Raw genomic sequence first — 19,512 nt, forward strand, 5'->3', positions numbered from 1 at the left:
CTGCATTGACGGTGGAATTCGTTTATGTTGAAACAATTTAACATAATTTTTAACAAGTGGAAAATCTATTTTGTGCTTACCAGCATAAGCAGACAGAGAATTAACTCAGAGGAATATTAATAATTATACGTCAATATCTCCATAAGAGAAAAAGTTCAAAGCGAAAATATGAGTTCATACTACAAAATGAAAGGGAAATATGTAACATTCACTTTGTAGTAACTTTTAAATAGGTCCTTGCTGGGGACATATAAATGAATGGTATTACATTATACAGGTTTTTGTGGGATATGACGTTATATTGAATAAATATTGTTGTAATTTTTCGAAAAAATAATATAAATAAATACAAAAATGTACATAATGGACTGTATGAGCTTTAGGAACTGCTTATCAGAAAAAGAGGCATATTTTCATTATAAATAATTATAATAATACTAATATTATTACATTAATATTTCAAAATGAAGATAATCTACTGAGTGATGCAATCCTTACTTTACTTTATGTCGATGATGTAGTTGTTATATCGGTCACAGAATTAAAGTAGTCATTTCACATTTTATTGTGCATTATTTCTTACGTGGATTTTAAAGCACATTCGTATTTCGATATTTTCAAGTAATGCCCTTGCTATCACTTTATATGGTAGAAACAGTAACCTAGGTGTTGTGTGCTTTAAAGTCAACTCCAAGATTAGAACCTCAATATTACGCTTCCTAGTTTGGCGGTCACATAACGCTCCTGAGGAAGTTTGCATATCCTTCTTCAGGGTTGGTTCCTCCGAAACGCTAGTACGTGTCTACCAATTGTACCATTACCGGTTGGCTGTGCTATTGTGCTTAGGTGTAGAATACGTGAAGCCTCACACTCCCTATATCATATCCTCTCACAGGAACATTTTTATCCATTGTAACAAACGAAACCTAAATTTATCATTAATTATTAATATGTCACGATGTTCCTAATATGCAGAATATATGGGGAACTGTGAAGATTATCTTCAGACATGAAGGAACGTTCAAAATCCTGCTGACGTCTGGGTATCATATAATTTATTTCACTTGTTTGTAAGAATTGTGCACCACATCGTTGTAAATTAAGGAAGTGACGTAAAAGTAAAGGTTTATTCAGTTTTGTTTTATTAAATACATAAATCCATGCCCACATAACACCACGTTTTGTTTGGGGTACCCAAATTCCTAACATATTAAACTATACTTGCATTAATTCAAATAAATTTAACTACTGTTGTTGCAGTTACTAATAACATCCCTTCTACAACGACACTATTTGTACTATATTTTATCTTTTGTCACTCCATTTTCTTGTAAACTGACGAGTAGTTTGTGTTCCTCTAACTTTGATCTCTCATTTGCATCTAGTTTTGAATAAATGCTTTCTAATTACATTTGTAGTTTGTAACTTCCTCAAATGCCAAGTCCTTATTAATGTTTAATCAATTACTGCATAGAAATCATTCTCTCCACCTTTTCGTTTCACAACACTTCAGCAGTATGTGCTTAGCAGTCTCGTCCCCCAGAATACAGCTCCTGTTAAGTAACTCGTTACCTTCGAGCTGTTACCATGAAAACCGAATGGTGTCGAGGTTATGCTACACCAGAACATCACCTGAGAAAGCAGTGAACCTTACATGATTAAGTAGGATCCCAAGTTCTGACAACGGTGGAGACTTCTGTCTTCTGGGATACAGCGCCGTGCAGTTCGTTGAAAGTCAACGGAATCGGAGGAGACATCGGCCGACTTCCAACGGACTACACGTCGCTATATCCAGGAAGACAGAACTCTTCCTAAGTGTCTTAAGAATGGCGACTTGGGATCAACGAGAAGAGAGGGCATCCTGGTCCCCAGAAAGGGCATCCTGCTCCATAGAGATGGCATCATGGTCCATAGAGAGAGCATCGTGGTCCATTCTGGCCGTAATTCACAACTTTACCGTCGAGGACCCGTGGAGGAGCACTTCTGGACCCGATCACGTGGATCCTGGTAAGTGAACCCGTACTTTATGTGCTCAGTGTAATGCTCGCTTTTATTCTTCTATTTTAGTAATTTGTTTTAATCATTTTCTTTAATTTTGAATTAAGTGTAATACAAATAAAACGCAGATAAATGTGAGTGAGAAATCAGTGTTGAGAATACTTGAAATTGAGAGGGAATGTATAAAAATGGCTGATAAGGTTCTTCAAATGAAGTAGAAAGACTTTGGTGGGACATGTAACATGAGAAAACCCAGTAGTCTAAAAATTTGAAAGGAAGAGCTCCTTTCGAAAGCGCATGAATACATGGAAGTATTTTCATTTAGTCTTTATATATTGTGTGATTGTGTTTATGTTTTTACATATATTTCTATTTTGTAACATTTTATATCGATTATTTGATACAGTTTGGTCAATCGGTAGCGTAGTTGGTTGAGGCACTATGCTACAAGTCAAAAGGTCGCGGGTTCGAGTCCCGATTAAGTAGATTTTTTTTTTTTCAATTTACCTATTCCTTCGAGCCGCACTATAGCCCTTAGGTGGACTCAGCCTCTAACAGATATGAGTACCAGGAATCTTCCCTCGGGTTAAAGTGAGGCCGGCTCGTGAGGCTGACTTCACCGCCATCTGTGAGCCGATTTTCTAGAAAATGTGAGAGTCTCGACGTTTCACAATCCTATGGGCCTTCACGGTATGTTACAGGGATAGCTTTACTTTTTTATTGATACATTTATTAATTATTTGCACAGAATAAACCTACGATTTTTGTGCCCGTGGTTCCTAGTGCTTATCTTAGATAATGTTAACGGGATTGTAATGCAGACTTGTACTAAATTTGTGGACTGCTTTAAATTGTATCCACTAACTGTGTCTGTCTGTGCCAGTGGGTTATTCAGCGAATCTTTCAGTGTCCAGTAACCCCTTACTCTCCAGTATGTCCAATATTTTACATAAAGCTCAACCATGCTTATGTAATTACCCTCTAAAGTGATCTATCTTACAATAAATTGGCAAAATCTACAGCATTTTTTTTTCCTTGGCACTACAGCCCCAGTGGGCCTAGGCCTACCTCCATGAACTTCTCCGTTCACTTCGGTTTTTCTAGATCTTACACATACGATAGGACTCCTTGGGCGAGTGATCAGCTCGTCGGAAGGCCTCTACCTGTACACAAACATCCATGCCCTGAGTGGGATTCGAAGTCACGATCCCGGCTTCCTAGCGAGCGAAGACAGTACATGCCTTAGACCGCTCGGCTACCGTGACCGGTATCTACAGTATTTACTTGTATATATTTCCTCTGTATGGTGTACACGTTTATTTAGCGTAATAGAAGTGAACTTTATGTTGTACTGATTCTGTTTTTAAAATACGTAATAATCGAGTTTGAAAGGAAATTTACGTAAATATCAATTCATTATATAATATTCTAAGAAAAGAACCTGACAGTTATGAGGCTGATAGCGCTACGGAAAGAGATAACTTATTTTTTACACACGCTGTGACACGTGGTCTATAGCGTACTATGTCCTCCCGCCACCAGGAGACATACGCGCCTATCGCAATCAGTGCGGAGGCCGGCAGGGCAAGGGGAAGGGAATCGACTCTGCTTCTTTATAGAGACAAGCACTGAAACGAACGGCCGGTTAGTGGAGGTGAATATCTCAGTTAAAGTGGAGCGTTACAGTGGAGTGTATGAAAGTGTGACAGTGCTTAAATTATTGAATATTCCTCGTGTAAGGTCAGTTATTCTTCTTTAAGACATTGGTAAGTTTCTTTTGAATGTCTAGACGTTAAATTACAAATAGAGTATCGCGTTAATTTTTTGATTATAGAAGGTGTGCGAAGTGGAAATGATAAGACAGCGAAGCGTGCAGTGAATTTGGGCTAGTGTTCAGTGACGATAGCCGTGCATATTTGTTTGGCTGGAGAAAATTATGCATATTTAAGGGGATTATCAACTATCTCATGAATTGTACCAAACTACACGGCGGTATAACCCAGGAGATCATACTTTTCATAGCCACCTCTGTGAGAATCCTAAATTAAACGTGTCACAGAGCTCAAAATGTACGGTTTATTTCTCCGATACATTTCGAATAAGGTGACCCCAAAATATGAATACCATCGGAGTTCACAGCGATAAATGTAAGAAAGGTGAAAAAGAACGAAAGATGTATTTCGGTTAATTTATAAACCGGTCTAGAAAACCAAGATTAACGGCCGTGGGGATCCGCTGGTCTGATCACGCGACACCTTCTGTCCGCAAAAGTTGTGCACTAATTTTGCCGACAAGCGGCGGTCCTTCGGTCGGTATAGTTCGCTTGCGGACTACAGGCCACGGCGTATGTATGTACATTTTATAAATGCAGTTTTCTTTAGTTTTACAAATGGATTGAGAATCTCTTCTCACTGAAGAGTCAAATGGGACTACTGTACACTCTTCTAAGAGATGAGCGTAGACCATTGGTTGAACGATAATTGTCAGGTTGAAACCGAGGATAAACCTAAACCACGTTCCCTTTATTCACCATAAATACCACATGATCTACCTTGGGATTGAACCTGGGCCTCTGATATGAGATGCCGGTCACTAGACGCTTGTGCTACGGCATTATTCTACTCTTGTTCATCCCTCATTGGCTTTAGTGTTAATTTTATTACGAATATAACTTGTAGCTCTTGCTAATTTTACACTGCACAGAATAGAAACGTATTTTCCTTTCTCCTGCCGACTTACGCAAGTTCTAACCACATTGGAACAAATTTTTCTGTGAAAGTTATAGACTTTAATAAAATTTATATTTATGCTAGATATTAATTTTCGGATTATGAGTAGCTTTTAATGAATTAATAAAGTTACTATTTCCGCTTCGCATAAAGTTAGGGGTTGCAGCGGACCTATAGCAACCAAAATTAAGTTCCCCCGGTAACTTTTAGTCTAGCCCCCAAATCCCCAATCTAATTGAAGTATGTTCATTAATTTCGGATGCAAAACATGCGGACACATGGATAGGACGTCGCTACGCCCACAGTGCAGTCCTGGAGGGGGAACAATGAGTGGCAAGCAAGTACGTAAGTGGCAGACGCCTGTTTCGCCTCTGTCTGTTATACACCTCTGCTTATTTCTTAACGCTTATTCCAAATAAATGTTTGCCTATTTCGTCTATTTTACTTATTTAAAAAATTGAAAGTAGGCTTATGAGATCACCATGCGTTCTATGTCTCATTGAATCCCCTCTTATAAAATTTTGAACGCCTCTGTGGTCTAATGGTAACAGTTTCTGGCAACAGATCCAGAGATCCCGGGTTCGATTCCCAGCACTACCAGAATTTTTTAGAAGTGGTGGGTCTGGACCGGGTTCCATTCATCCTCGTGAGGATAACTGAGGAACTATTTCAGGGAAATAGCGACTCCGGTCTAGAAAACCGAGATTAACGGCCGTGGGGATTCGTTCCGCTGACCACGCGACACCCTCTTTTCGCAAAAGTTGGCACTAACTTTGCTGACATGCGGCGGTCGCTCGGTCGGTATAGTTCGCTTGCGGACTACAGGCCAAGGCGTTTGAACCTATATTTATGAATTGTATGTGTTATCATGGCAGATGACCTCATTTCAACGCCGTACTTCATAAATTCCTCCATTCTATGTGTATATATTTGTACCCCCTTATCGTTGTTAGGCAACGGCTCGGTAGAAACGTATCGCGACAACGAATACATACGCAACACTAGAAGGATTGTTGAACGAGCAATTTTCTATGCGGTTCGTGTCTTATCAAAGGAAAGTAGGAGATTAGTTCTTCCAAAAACTTCTTGTTTAAATTTAAATATATAATTGTATGTATAAAGCTTTTGAAGTGGCCGAGGTATTCATATGATGTTACAAAATGTTATACTTTTTCTGAAATATTAAGTTTTATGAAGAATGCCATCTTCTGGGGTATGACGCCGTGTAGATATTGTGTGAACCGACATTTCGGAGGAAAGTACCACCAACTTCAGGGTAGAAAAATCCGCGACTGAGGTCTAATACAGTCTGCAGCCACCTGCTCACGCTGGTTCCTCGCTTGCGGATTTTTCTACCCTGAAGATGGAAGCAATAATTTCCTTCGAAACGTCTGTTCACACAAGATCTACACGGCGCCACATCCCAGAAGACAGCATTCTTCATAGTCACCGCCGTTAAAACCTCAAACCTTACATTAAATTTTATTGTGTCAGTGTCTCCTACGTCGTTGTAGGATCGTTTCAAAGAAAGAAGTGTGCCAATCGGAGAATTTGCAAAGATGTGAATAAGAATATTAGACTAAAATACAACAAACAGGTTTAGTTAAATATCTAAATATGTGATACTCCATTCTCCATTTCCACTTACCCACAAACCAGGCATAAAATTCAAAATTGAAGAATTACGAAATTCAGTAAGCATCTTTCATTAAATTGACGACAGTCGAAGACAGAGAGACTGTTGTCTAAATGTCCAGCTACTGGTAACATTAGTACCACCTGCAGCCAGCACTTGCAGCTCTCTATAGGCATACTGTACGTCCCAAAAGGTTGTTCGCCACTGCCGTGACCTCGCATCCAACAAAATATGCATTGATTCAGCTTCGCGAAGTGGTGCAATATCAGTGCTTTAGATTAACACGTGTGAAGAACCTAGTTCGTGTCCCGGCCTGGGACGGGCTATTGTAATATTTCAATTTAACCCAAAGCCCTCACTTAGGAGATGTACAGGTAAATATGAAGATAAAATTACGCGGTGGCGTAGTTGGTTGAGACACTATGCCACGCGCCGGAAGGTCGCTAGATCGAATCCCCATGAGGTCACTGGATTTTTTCAATTGACCTATTCCTTCCAGCCGCACTGTGGCCCGGGGGTAGACTTAGCCTCTTACAGAAATGAATACCAGGAATCTTGCCGGGAGGTAAATGGCGGCCGGCGCGTAAGGCTGACAACCTCACCGCTATCTGTGAGCCGATTGTCTAGAAAACATGGCAGCCTAGACGTCTCACAACCCTATGGGCTTTCACGTCCTGTCTCAGGGATCGCTTTACGCTTTTTTTTACCACTTTACCTTATTAGAGATACAGATTATCAGTGTGTGGATTAAATTAAACTGTATCAGAATGGTAATGGGCCTTCAGCCGGTCACGGTAGCCAGCGGTCTAAAACATGCACTGTCTTCGCTCGCTCGGAAGCCGGGATCGTGGGTTGGAATCCCACTCATGGCATGGATGTTTAGTTTGTGTGTGTGTACAGGTAGAGGCCTTGCGACGAGCTGATGAACCACCCAGGGAGACCTACCAAATGTGTAAGATCTAGAAAATCCGAAGTGAACGGAGAAGTTCAAGGAGGTAGGCCTAGGCCCACTGGGGCTGTAGTGCCAAGGAAAAAAAAAAGGGCCTTCAGGCTGTTTAAAATTGAAGCGATGGTCTGGTTAGATTTACAAGAATGATGTTGCACCACACACGAAAGTACCGTGTTAGCTTTTGTCTCCAGATCATAAGGGGCTGCCTGTGTAGTGCATTAAACTAAGCCATGACCACTTCATCTTTCTGCATTCCAAATTCACCATATCTGTGTTTATATTTTAGTCAAATTTGTCCCACATTACATATGGTTTAATCAGGGTTGCTGATAACTTTACAATGCCTGTCGCCAACAATGTAACACATCATTTCACGTTTGTAATAAGCCCTATACAATGACTGCTATCGTGAAAGGTATTTACTTACTTACTTACTTACTTGGGCAGCGCCATAGCTCAAGTGGTTAGTAGCTGGCTTCCCACCGCGGCGGCCCGGGTTCGATCCCGGGTCTGGTCAAGTGGGATTTGTGGTGGACAAAGTGGCGCTGGGGTAGGTTTTCTCCAAGTACTTCGGTTTCCCCTGCCAACCTTCATTCCACCAATTGCTCCAAAATCACCCTCACCTATCATCTGGAGCTGGTACAATAGGCCAGATGTGGCCGCAGTACAAGGGACTTAATCCCACCCCACTAGTAATAAAAAATACTTACGGAGCTGAGCCCTTCTTGACCAGAAACCAAATTTGCAGGTACTCCAGAATTTCTCAGCATTTTATGGAACTCGAAGGTTCATTACCGTGTTCACAAGAGCCCTCCACTGGTTCCTATCCTGAGCCAGATCAATCCAAACCATACCATTCCATCCTATCTCTCTAAGATCCATTTTAATATGGCCCACCCGCCTAGGCCTTGGTCTTCCCGGTGCATTCCTCTTCTCCCCCATTCGTTCTACATTCCCTGCCCATCTCATTCTCCTTGACATGAAAAGGAATATGAATCAAGATTACAAAAATTGTACATTATTTGGATCTGTCCATATTGTCCAGTTACATGAAGGTAACGTTAGGCTTACTATGAATTTTTCTCATTAATTGGCTTTCGTTTCCATCCTCACAACGTTAGAGCGCGTTCTATAGTAAAGCATTTGTTAGTCAGTTATGGTTAATATATTTGTACTGTATATTGATAAATAAGTAAAAGTCAATAAATGAGTGATATTTCGGAGTTTAGGTACGTCATACTCTTAAATAAATTACATATTGGAGGTGTTCATTAATGCCTGAATAATTTAAAAAGTTTGGCCACATGGATACTTGATTATGTCAGTGGTTGGAAAATTGTAACATCCCTTGACATTCTGGTTGTCGCTTTTGTGCTGAGTGTCATTATTTAATGCAATTTGGTTTGGCATTTAAGACCCATGAAACTGTAACTGGGTTAAATAGAGGAACGCACTGAACGCGGACGCTAAATTTATTTGGTATTAAATAAAAAAACAACGTCCAGCATATTAACAGGAACAAAAATAATAAAACAAACCAAATATAGAAATAAATAAAATATTATGAAAATATCAGAAATTTATGGAAAAAAGAAACCCCAGGAAAATTTTCAAATGTCTGTTGGGATCCAGGCTATACTGACCGAAGTTTTTCATGGTTCTTCGCAGTTCTTTTAGCCAAATGAAGGTGTAATAATTCCATTAAATAAATGACTGCTTCTTTAGAAATGAGTTTCGAATCATCATTCACCTGTCATTCTACCATCTGACACTGTAAAATAGAGTCACTGACACCGATGTAAAATGGCCCATTCTACCAGGAAAATGCACTGAATGGATTCTTAAATATTAAAATGGATCTTAGAGAGATGGGATGGTATGAACTGGATTGATCTGGCTCAGGATAGGTACCAGTGGAGGGCTCTTGTGAACACGGTAGTGAACCTTCGGGTTCCGTAAAATGCTGGGAAGTTCTTGAGTAGCTGCAGAATTGGCGGCTTCTCAAAAAGAATCAACTCCATTAAGTCGGTTAGTTATTTAGAATTTTTCCCCCCCCCCTTCGCACTACAGCCCCAGTGGGCCTACGCCTACCTCCATGAACTTCTCCGTTGACTTCGGTTTTTCTAGATCTTACACATAATGTAGGACTCCTTGGGCGGGTGATCAGCTCGTCGCAAGGCCTCTACCCGTACACAAACACAGAAAAACGCACACACACTAGCTAAACATCCATGCCCTAAGTGGGATTCGAACCCACGATCCCGGTTTCGAAGCGAGCGAAGACAGTACATGCCTTAGACCGCTCGGCTACAGCGACCGGTTATTTAGTATTTAGGGAGATATTTTTTTTAATTTATTTAGTGGGGGGGTGGAGTCCAGCTGGGTCCACTAGGCACGGCGGCAACTGATTGGCCTATTGTACCTGCCCCTGATTATGATGATGGAGAATTTGGTGGAATGAAGATGGGCAAGAGAAACCGAAGTACTCGGAGAAAACCTGCCCCAGCGCCACTTTGTCCACCACAAATCCCACTTAACCAGACCCCGGGATCGAACCCCGGCCGCCGCAGTGGAAAGCCAGCGGCTAACTGTTTGAGCTATGGCGCGGCCTAGGGAGATAAGAATCACCAAATGCTTTATGTTGGTCCAGTAATTATCTTGAAACCATACAATGAGTAGGCCCTACAGCTGCTTTATAGGGCTAAAGAGTTGAGGAATAATTATGTGTAACGTGGAGTTCTGTGTGAGTGTCCTGAAGGAGTGTACAGTGTTAGTGCAAGTGAAAATTGTGGTACATTGAGCGTGTGCTAAATTCAGTGGTCAGTGAAACTGCAAGTGGAATCTGTCCTCGGGTGCGAGCGAGCTGCAGTCTACCGGAGTCAAAGGTAAGATCACATCATATAATTTTAGTTTTAGCACCCAGAAAGAAGTGACAGTAAATGAAAACTTCGGGTACTGCTGCATAACTATCTTTTCGGCTGATTTTTGATAATTTTGTCTGTGGTTCTGTATGGATCCGAAACTTGGATTCTAACATTAGGAGAAGTACTTAGAGTGTTTGAGGACAGTGTGCTTAGGAGAATATTTAGGCAGACGAATGATGAAGTGACAGGAGGTTGGAGAAAACTGCATAATGAGGAGCTCCATAACTTGTATTCTTCTCCAAGTATAAATGGAACGATGAAGTCAAGGAGGATGGGATGGGATGGGCAGGGCATGTAGCACGCATCAAGGGGAAGTGGAATACTTGTAGGATTTTGGTGGGCAAGTCAGAAGGAGAGGGATCACAAGGAACCCCTGACCGTAGATTGGAGAATAATATTAAAATGGACCTTACAGATATAGGATGGGATTATACGGACTGAATTGAAGTTGTTCAAGATAGGGACCAGTAGAGAGCCCTTGTGAACACGGTAATAAATTTTGGGGAATTAGGAAATTTCTGGAATAGATGAACGACTAGCGGATTTTCAAGAAAGACCCAGCTCCACTGACTTAGTTTATTATACCATTTTTTTCAAACCACGTTTCGGAGAATGGTTTTGTTTCTTGGGTCAGGTGATAGGATAAAGAAAAGAATTGTTCTCCGTTATGCCCCTTGATAGAGCTAATTCAAGGCTGTAGACTAGCTCTGCCAACAGAGTGTGCAATTAGCTTGTTATCCTACCACCAGATTATGGGGCACGCGGTAGCGTATTTGTCTGACGCACTATGCTACAAATCGGAAGGTCACGGGTTCGAGTGACGATGAGGTCATCGGATTTTTCCAAATGACCTAATCCTTCCAGCCACACTACGGCCCTGGGGTCGACTCAACCTCTTAACAGAAATGAGTACCAGGAATCTTTCTGGGTGGTAAAGGGCGGCCGGTGCATAAGGCTGACAACCTTACCGCCTTCTGTGAGCCGACTGTCTAGAGAAAATATGGGAGCCTCGACGTCTCACAACCCTATCGGCCTTCACGGCCTGTTACAGGGATAGATGTACCTTAACTTTTACGACAAGAAGATGGGAGAAAAATCAGTTTCTGAGACTTTGTGGCTTCTGAAACCTGCGGCTGTGAACAGTGTACAAGATGTCAGTCAGTAAGGCAGTCACTTAAATATATATAACTAATTTCAACATTTAGTATAATTATGAATTTGTTCTCATGACTTAGTCTACATGCTATCTAGACAGACAGACATGCGCACTAGCACACATATTATTTTCTGTCCTTAACAGTGCGCATGTCCTACTTTTTTCTGATCACGTCAATGGCGCGGACATTGCAGAAATTTCCTTTACTGTTTAAAAGGTTTCGGTGACTTACAGGATGAGCTGCTTAGTTTCGGAAGGTGTCTGCTCGTAATGACGTCTCCTGACAGCTATGACGTTTTTATCGCTGTCTTTTAAGACAAATACCACGTACAAAATATACTTTTACGGCCCATTTGTTTTCTCTTCCAAGTCACTAAAGAAAGTAGAACAGAAAGATAAAGGAAGAATAAGAAATAGTTACAGATAATATAAAAGTCGTATGAAAGTTCATGGCGTTTACTGGAGAGCTCAAATATTTCCATCTTCAGAAATAAGTCTTGAGAAAGAAAGCGTATCTTTTTGGATTGGTGCATTTCTGGACAAGACGACTATCAGCGTGGCAGAAAGAAACAAATTCAATTCGTCTGATTCTTCCACTTCCCTCTGCGTGTTCATCACGTTATTATCTTCCTCTCTGTGTGCCTCTACTTCATATATGTCGTTACATTTGCACAACCTTTCCCTTCGCGGCCGTGTTCTTCCTCGTTCTGGCCCAGAAATATGAGGATTTATGTATTGACAGATTTGTTAAAAATTCCACTCCCCCCCTTTTTGAAAATAGATAAAATAGATGTATTTTTTTATTGCTAGTGGGGTGGAACTAAGTCCCTTGTACTACGGCCACTTCTAGCCTATTGTACCAGCACCAGATGATAGGTGAGGGTGATTGTGGAGCAATTGTTGGAATGAAGATTGGCAGGGGAAACCGAAGTACTTGGAAGAAACCTGCCCCAGCGCCACTTTTTCCACCACAAATCCCACTTGACCAGACCCGGGATCGAACCCGGGCCGCCGCGGTGGGAAGCCAGCGACTAACCGCTTGAGCTATTGCGCGGCCTAAAATAAATGTAACGAAACCTTATCATCAGTTTCATTCATGAAGTGTTTGGTTAAAGGGGAATGATATGATATCATTTATGTGAACATATCAATTAACAATTAAAAATTCGGAGGCACGCGGTAGCGTAGTTGGTTGAGGCACTATGCTATAAGACGGAAAGTCGTGGGTTCCAGTCCCGATGAGGTGACTTTTTTCAATTTACCTAACCCTTCCACTATGGCCCTGGGGTCGACTCAGCCTCTAATAAAAATGAATGCCAGGGCGGCCGGCGCTTAAGGCTGACAACCTTACCACCATCTATGAGCAGACTGTCTAGAAAACGTGGGAACCTCGACATCTAACAACCCCGTGGGCCTCCACAGCCTGTTACAGGTATAGCTTTACCTTTTTCACCTTTTAGTTAACAATTCGAGTTGGTAACATAGCAGTACTTTCATCGTCACATAAAACATCACACAATGTCTTTATATCCTCTACAATCATTTTCCCATCTCATTAGACCCAAAATACCTTCTACAATATAACCGAAGCATTTCGTGGTTTTCTTCAGTTCCTCCGGTAAATTTGAACAGAGTTCTACTGCTTCTTTGCGCATCCATCCGATTCGTCTTTCAGATTGTCATGTCATTCAACGATACATCGTCGTTAAATAATCAAACCACCATGTTCTTTATTGCTGTCACCAAACAGCTGAGACTTCAGCCAGTAACATGCTTGAAGTTTAGCTCTGGTTAGTATTTACGTGTATGCCCTCTGTGTTATGTCACCGTACAGGGTACTCCGAAAGGCCGCCCCATAGCTCAAGCGGTTAGTTGCCGGCCTGGGTCAGGTCATGTGGGATTTGTGGTGAAGAAAGTGGCACTGAGGCAAGTTTTCCTCGAGTACTTCGGTTTCCCCTGCCAATCCTCATTCCACCATCACCTGTCATCGGGGCAGGTACAATAGGCGAATTAGTGGCCGACATACTGAGTGGACTCAATCTTACCCCCTCCTCCCAAGAAAATAAAAAAAAGCAAAAGGTTACTCTGGACAGAGCTGGAGATTGTGAGGTAGTTGTGAATAGACGCCATGTATTTCTTTCCAGTTCGCTCCAACTACTGACATTTCCAGTGCCATAAGGCGTCAGAACTGTCGTTTCCAAGTAGCGTAAATGTGGGAACGTTTTCATAGCATACATCGGAACAGCCATTTTTCCGGGTATTTCTACTGATCTGTAGAGCCATTTCCACCCCTGGTCCCTGGTATAAAGCAAGAAGACTTTGTTTTATCATACTGATTGCTTGTAACATGAGCTGTTGGTTTAGTCTATATTTTGTGGCGTTTCCTGTAACAGAGCTTCCATATTTTTCTGCATTAATGTATAAGACACCACATCACACATTTCCCCCGCGATGCGGCTTCAGTTGTTTTGTAACTCCATCCCCCGTTGTCATATTCCTCCCCCTTACCCGCCTTCGCACCCCGGTGCACATGTGGTCTCTCTTCCTCACTCATCCCCCTGCAAGAACTTGACAGCTGCCAAAATATAAACAAACTCCGCTAGCAAAAGTTTTAACTGTTTCTCTCCTGAGATTTGATCAAGAATGTTTCTGAAAGGGATGGAGACGGTCTCTGTCATGCTTAACCAGGCTTCTTGCAAACACACATATACACCTCGTCTCAGACCCCAGCTTAGCAGCCGCCCTATCCCTGCATACATCTGCACCCCGGATAATAAACTTAGAGAAACTTTGTTCACTCAGACACACGCACCCCCTCTGCCCTCCCCATGCACACTGAACTATCTCGGGGTTTTACCGCTTTATACCATCTCTCTTCTTTAGAGAGTATTCATCTTCACCCCTCACTCGTCTTCCGCGCCTCAACCATTCGTTCTAACGTTTGCATATTAAGCAAGGATCCTAGTGAAGGCAATTTCCAAAACTGAAGTACAGTGTGCATTTCCCTAGTTAATATTTGAATAATTTAGTATTTTGTAATAATGTATAACTTGAGAAGATAAACTTGTTTTCTACAATGAACCTAGTTCGTAAAGTATGTTACGACTGTCAGTCATGTAATATTTAGCTTTCGGAGTTAAGACAGACGCTTGTCATTGGGAATCAGTTATTCAGGAAGCAAATTGAATCAAGTCCACAACGTAATGTGTTTTGAAGAGTAGAGAAATGAGGCTTTCACAGAGAGCTGCTATATGTCGGAAATGTTACAGTAGAATTATAGATTAATAATATTCAATTGAGCCGGTCACGGTAGCCGAGCGGTCTAAGGCGTGCACTGTCTTCACTCGCTCGGTGGGAAGCCGGGATCGTGGGTTCCAATCCCACTCAGGGCATGGATGTTTAGTTTGTGTGTGTGCATTTTTCTGTGTTTGTGTACAGGTAGAGTATCATATTTAAGCATCCTGCTGCGCTCTCTACGATAAATGATATGAACTCCGTCACAAGTACAAACAATGTATTATATGTCCTTGATCTTGTTCTCCTTTACACTACATGTTTCGGCCTCAAACGGCCATCATCAGGTGTATACACTCACGTTGCTGTTACACTTCACTTAGTTTAAAATTTAACATTTAAAAACACATTGTTCCTTTCGTTGTTACTATCAACATCAACTTCGTTGATATCTGTCTGGTTTATAGATAGTTTTTGTTACACACGTTAGCACTTATAAAATCTTTAGTTCTAATTTTAAAATCCTTTAAAATTTTTTTCTCTAAAATTTAAAATTTAAAATTGTCAGGGTTACTCGCCCTATGTCTATAGTGCTGCAGCGGCTAGTTCTTGTTTCCGCACTGTACAGGTGTTATTTTGTGTAGTCTCCCTGTGTGTGTGTGCCGCTGCTATTCTTTACTATGTGTAGAGGCCTTGCGACGAGCTGATCACCCGACCAAGGAGTCCTACCGTATGTGTAAGATCTAGAGAAACCGAAGTGAACGGAGAAGTTCATGGAGGTAGGCCTAGGCCCACTGCGGCTCTACTACCAAGGAAAGGAAAAATATTCAATGGATTTCCATTTTTATTTAGTGTGACCAAATGTCACCGGGGCCGGTCACGGTAGCCGAGCGGTCTAAGGCATGTACTGTCTTCGCTCGCTTGGAAACCGGGATCGTGGGTTCGAATCCCACTCAGGGCACGGATGTTTAATTTGTGTGTGTGCGTTTTTCTGTGTTTGTGTAAAGGTAGAGGCCTTACGACGAGCTGATCACCCGCCCAAGGAGTATTACCGAATGTGTAAGATCTAGAAAAACCGAAGTGAACGGAGAAGTTCATGGAGGTAGGCCTAGGCCCACTGGGGCTGTAGTGCCAAGGGGAAAAAAATGTCACCGTGTATTTGCGAAGACTGGTGTCTCATATTGCGGAAAGACTGGGTTAAAATCTCGGTTAGGTGACCGACGATCCTACCACGATGTTCTAGTTGCTATTTATCAGTTCCTCCACGCAAATAGAGAGGGTTCCAAAACAATATATAAACACAGTCCGCCGCCATTTCCTTTGACTGCCCTGCCATTCGCTAAGATGGCTCCGACATTCATGTGACTAGCACACCATACATTTTATTTCGGTTCGACTCTGGAAATATCCGTAGATAACTAATATTAAAATGTGGAAAAAAAATCTTCGGATCCATCACATTTTTGGGCCCCTCTATAAACATATAGACTTTAAAATAGAATGTCATTCTTCGGTATTCTTCAAGATTTATCATTCCAATCAGTTTCCATTCGACAGTAACTAACCTGTCACATTTAGAAAGCAGGAATCGTGTTAAATCAGTTAGTATAAAGACGGACTAAGGGCTGGATGACCCGGGTTCGATTTACGGGAGGGTCAGATTTTTCTTTTGTGCACAGTGTCCGGATCAGCCTTGAGGCCACTCAACCTCCCATCCAATTGAGGTTATTTTCCGCTGGAGTAAAGCGGACGGAGTTTGTAGCTGACAGCTGGCCTCCATCTAGTGCCAAGGTCATAAAGGGTGAAGCTATACCTCCACTCCCTCATTTGTCTTCATAGCATGGTGTTTCGTTAATTAAGCACAAGGAGAACTTTATCTTTTTAGAAGACGCCATTGCAAGATAGTCTGTTTGATCCTGATGGAAAGCTTTTTTTCTTCTTTCCCCCCCTCCCTTGGCACTACAGTCCCAGTGGGTCTAGGCCTACCACCATGAACTACTCCGTTCACTTCGGTTTTCCTCGATCTTACACGTTCGGTAGGACTCCTTGGGCGAGTGATCAGCTCGTCGCAAGGCCTCTACGCTGGGAAAGCTTAACATTACAATATTATACTGCAACATCCCGTTGCACTGTGTATTCTAGCTCTGTGTTCCCACTCCTCGCCGTCTTTGTCCAATCTCGTCGATATATTAATGTTCACATGTCTTCCGTCTCTTCACTACAGACTACACGTTTCGGCCTACTTTTTTTATTGCTAGTGCGGTGGGACTAAGTCCCTTGTACTGCTGCCACTTCCGGCCTATTGTACCAGCCCCAGGTGATAGGTGAGGGTGATTGTGGAGCAATTGGTGGAATGAAGATTGGCAGGGGAAACCGAAGTACTCGGAGAAAACCTGTCCCAGTACACTTTGTCCACCACAAATCCCACTTGACTAGACCCCGGGATCGAACCCGGGCCACCGCGGTGGGAAGCCAGCGACTAACTGCTTGAGTTATGGCGCGGCCTACTTATAAATTAACCGTAACGTACTTTTGATTAAAATGAATGTTGTAGCCATTTTGCCTGCAGTTCGCATTGCCATGCCGAATTTAATAATGGACGGGAGAACAACAAATCGAGCAACCGCCCGGACAAAGGAGCATTGAAATTTCTGGAAACAATTGTTTGAATGGATTACGCAACCAGGGATATCATTAGAACACCAGAAAGAATATGCACCAAAGGATAATAAATTTAGTAGCTATATTTCCGTTGAACTCAACACACAAATTGCAATACAAAACAGAGAAGAAAATAGTACATTGGAACAGAGAATTTCCTTTGTTTGAGCAATGTGATACCACCCTCTCGTGTTTGCTATTAAAAGGAGTCTACACCTGCCTCGTTTTCATGGGTAAGGGTGTAAGTGGGGCGAAAGGGACGTTAGTCTTTGCTTTAGCAGTTTGAGTGAACGCTGCACCTTTTATTTGTGTTCCATTAATGTTCGCCCTAGGCTAAACCCCAGTAGAAGTGGTCCTACTTTCCACAGGTAGTAATGGAAGGGTTGCAGGGGGTGGATCTATACAGATATGATGCAGATCAAGCGAGTTTTGCTCCCAGATGCTGGGCCATCAGCAGATATTCCAATAAAAATAATATTGAATTGACCAGGTTGCTCTAGTGGCAACGCCCTGGACTTTGATTCTGGATATGCCAGGGTCAAATCTCTATCACAGAATATCATAAGGTTCATCTTAGTTCTCAGATATTTTTGAGCATATTTTCATTATTTATAAGAAACAAAATCAGCCTTATGCACCCCACTTAATTGGGGTGGGAGGTCATCAGGATTGTTGAAGCAAAATATATCCCTAAAAGATGAAACTTAGAAAAAATAAATGACAAATTTAATGATATAAGCAGGGCTGATGTAAATAAATAATAAAAAAAAAACTGCAGCAATTTCTTCCTCTGTCAGAAGCTGAAATCCAGCTCAAGCCAATCTTGGATGAGTAGGTTCTAAATGGTTCAGACGGGGGAGTATACCACTCAGAATTACTGGGTTTTCGGACTTTTTTCAATCGACCGGTATTCTAGAATCTACAGAATGTTTCGGAAACTGAATTTGTTGCCGTCCTCATGTGAGAGGTGGAAACACCTACTCTGTTGGGTCCCTTAGAAAGAACTAACCTTAATCATTGGGCGTATGGGGGAGCGGGGATATAGCTCCACAATTCTTAACCTCTATACTAGATGGAGGTGAGTGGTCAGCTACCCGATCCAGCCGCTTTATCCCCGTGGAAACTGCACACAATATTCACTTGATAAGAGGAAGAGTCGGTCTGGACTTCGTGAAGAAAATTTCTTTTCCCTACCGGGAATGGATTCATCTGCCACCCAGCCCTGAGTCTAGCCTCCATAACTTCTGTGACGTCCTGACTTCAGCGTATTAAGCAATTTCATGTAATTTTTAAATTTATTTCATACATGACTTAATAAGGAATATATAAAATTATGGAATTAATAACATTCTATCATCTTGTGAAATATTGGTACAATATAACAAAATTTTAGGATCATGAACCTAGAAATTATTTATATCGGTGTATTAAAAAATACACGTTTCATAACGCAACCTTCTTTTATGTAGGTACCGTACAGTGAGATAATTCAGTATGAAACTGGATAGACATAGTAATATTATCGCCCCATTATCTACCTAATGTACTATGTGTGTACGAAGCATTGCGTGTACCCAGATGATAGACGTGTATTAATCTCTGACTCAAGTAACTGAAAGCCATTTAATTGGGACGTAGAATGTGTGACGTCCTAGTATCGTTTCGCTAGCATACTGCACAGGCAATTTCAGTAGCCTAAGTATATTAACACTTTAAAGCCCACTGACCAGGATATTTACTAAATTCTTTAACACAAAAACTGTGTATTCCACACACAGAATTTATTCATGTAATTCCATATGGTTCTCACACTAATCAGCGCCTGTTTCGCTAAACAGCATTAACCGCCTGGTCTCTGTAGCCGAGACGTAATGTGTTTCCTGTGAGGTACGAACTGAATCATTATTATTTAATTATTATTTAAACCCGTGTGGAGGCGGGTTCGAATACCCCCACCGTAGCTCTGCGAGTCGTAGGAGGCGACGAAAAGGGAAGTCTCGAATCTGAGACAGTAAAATATGGTTGCGAGTCCCACGGGACTCGGAGCCGAGAATGACTGCGCTGGCGAGGACCAGCAGCAGTTTTAATCGTCAGACCCGCCCTCTCGTCAGAGAGAGTGCCACACATCGACCAACCCGCAGCTAGCTGTCTGACAGTAATAAAAATTTGGTCATAAGCCTCAGATGGGTGCTTTATTCCAAGACCGCGGTCGTAACATAAGACTC

At 41.9% G+C, this 19,512-nt stretch overlaps 1 long non-coding RNA gene across 1 annotated transcript in view; it reads left to right on the forward strand.

Moving 5' to 3' along the window:
• Positions 1-9,870: 9,870 nt before the first annotated feature.
• Positions 9,871-19,512, forward strand: part of LOC117282944 — a 310,877-nt gene continuing 301,235 nt past the window's right edge. The window contains exon 1 of the long non-coding RNA XR_004513897.1: positions 9,871-10,197. This is a non-coding gene — a long non-coding RNA (uncharacterized LOC117282944). The remainder of the gene's footprint in view (positions 10,198-19,512) is intronic.

This window comes from Cryptotermes secundus, unplaced genomic scaffold, assembly GCF_002891405.2.
Source record: "Cryptotermes secundus unplaced genomic scaffold, Csec_1.0 scaffold55, whole genome shotgun sequence".
In the NCBI taxonomy this organism is placed as follows: domain Eukaryota; kingdom Metazoa; phylum Arthropoda; class Insecta; order Blattodea; family Kalotermitidae; genus Cryptotermes; species Cryptotermes secundus.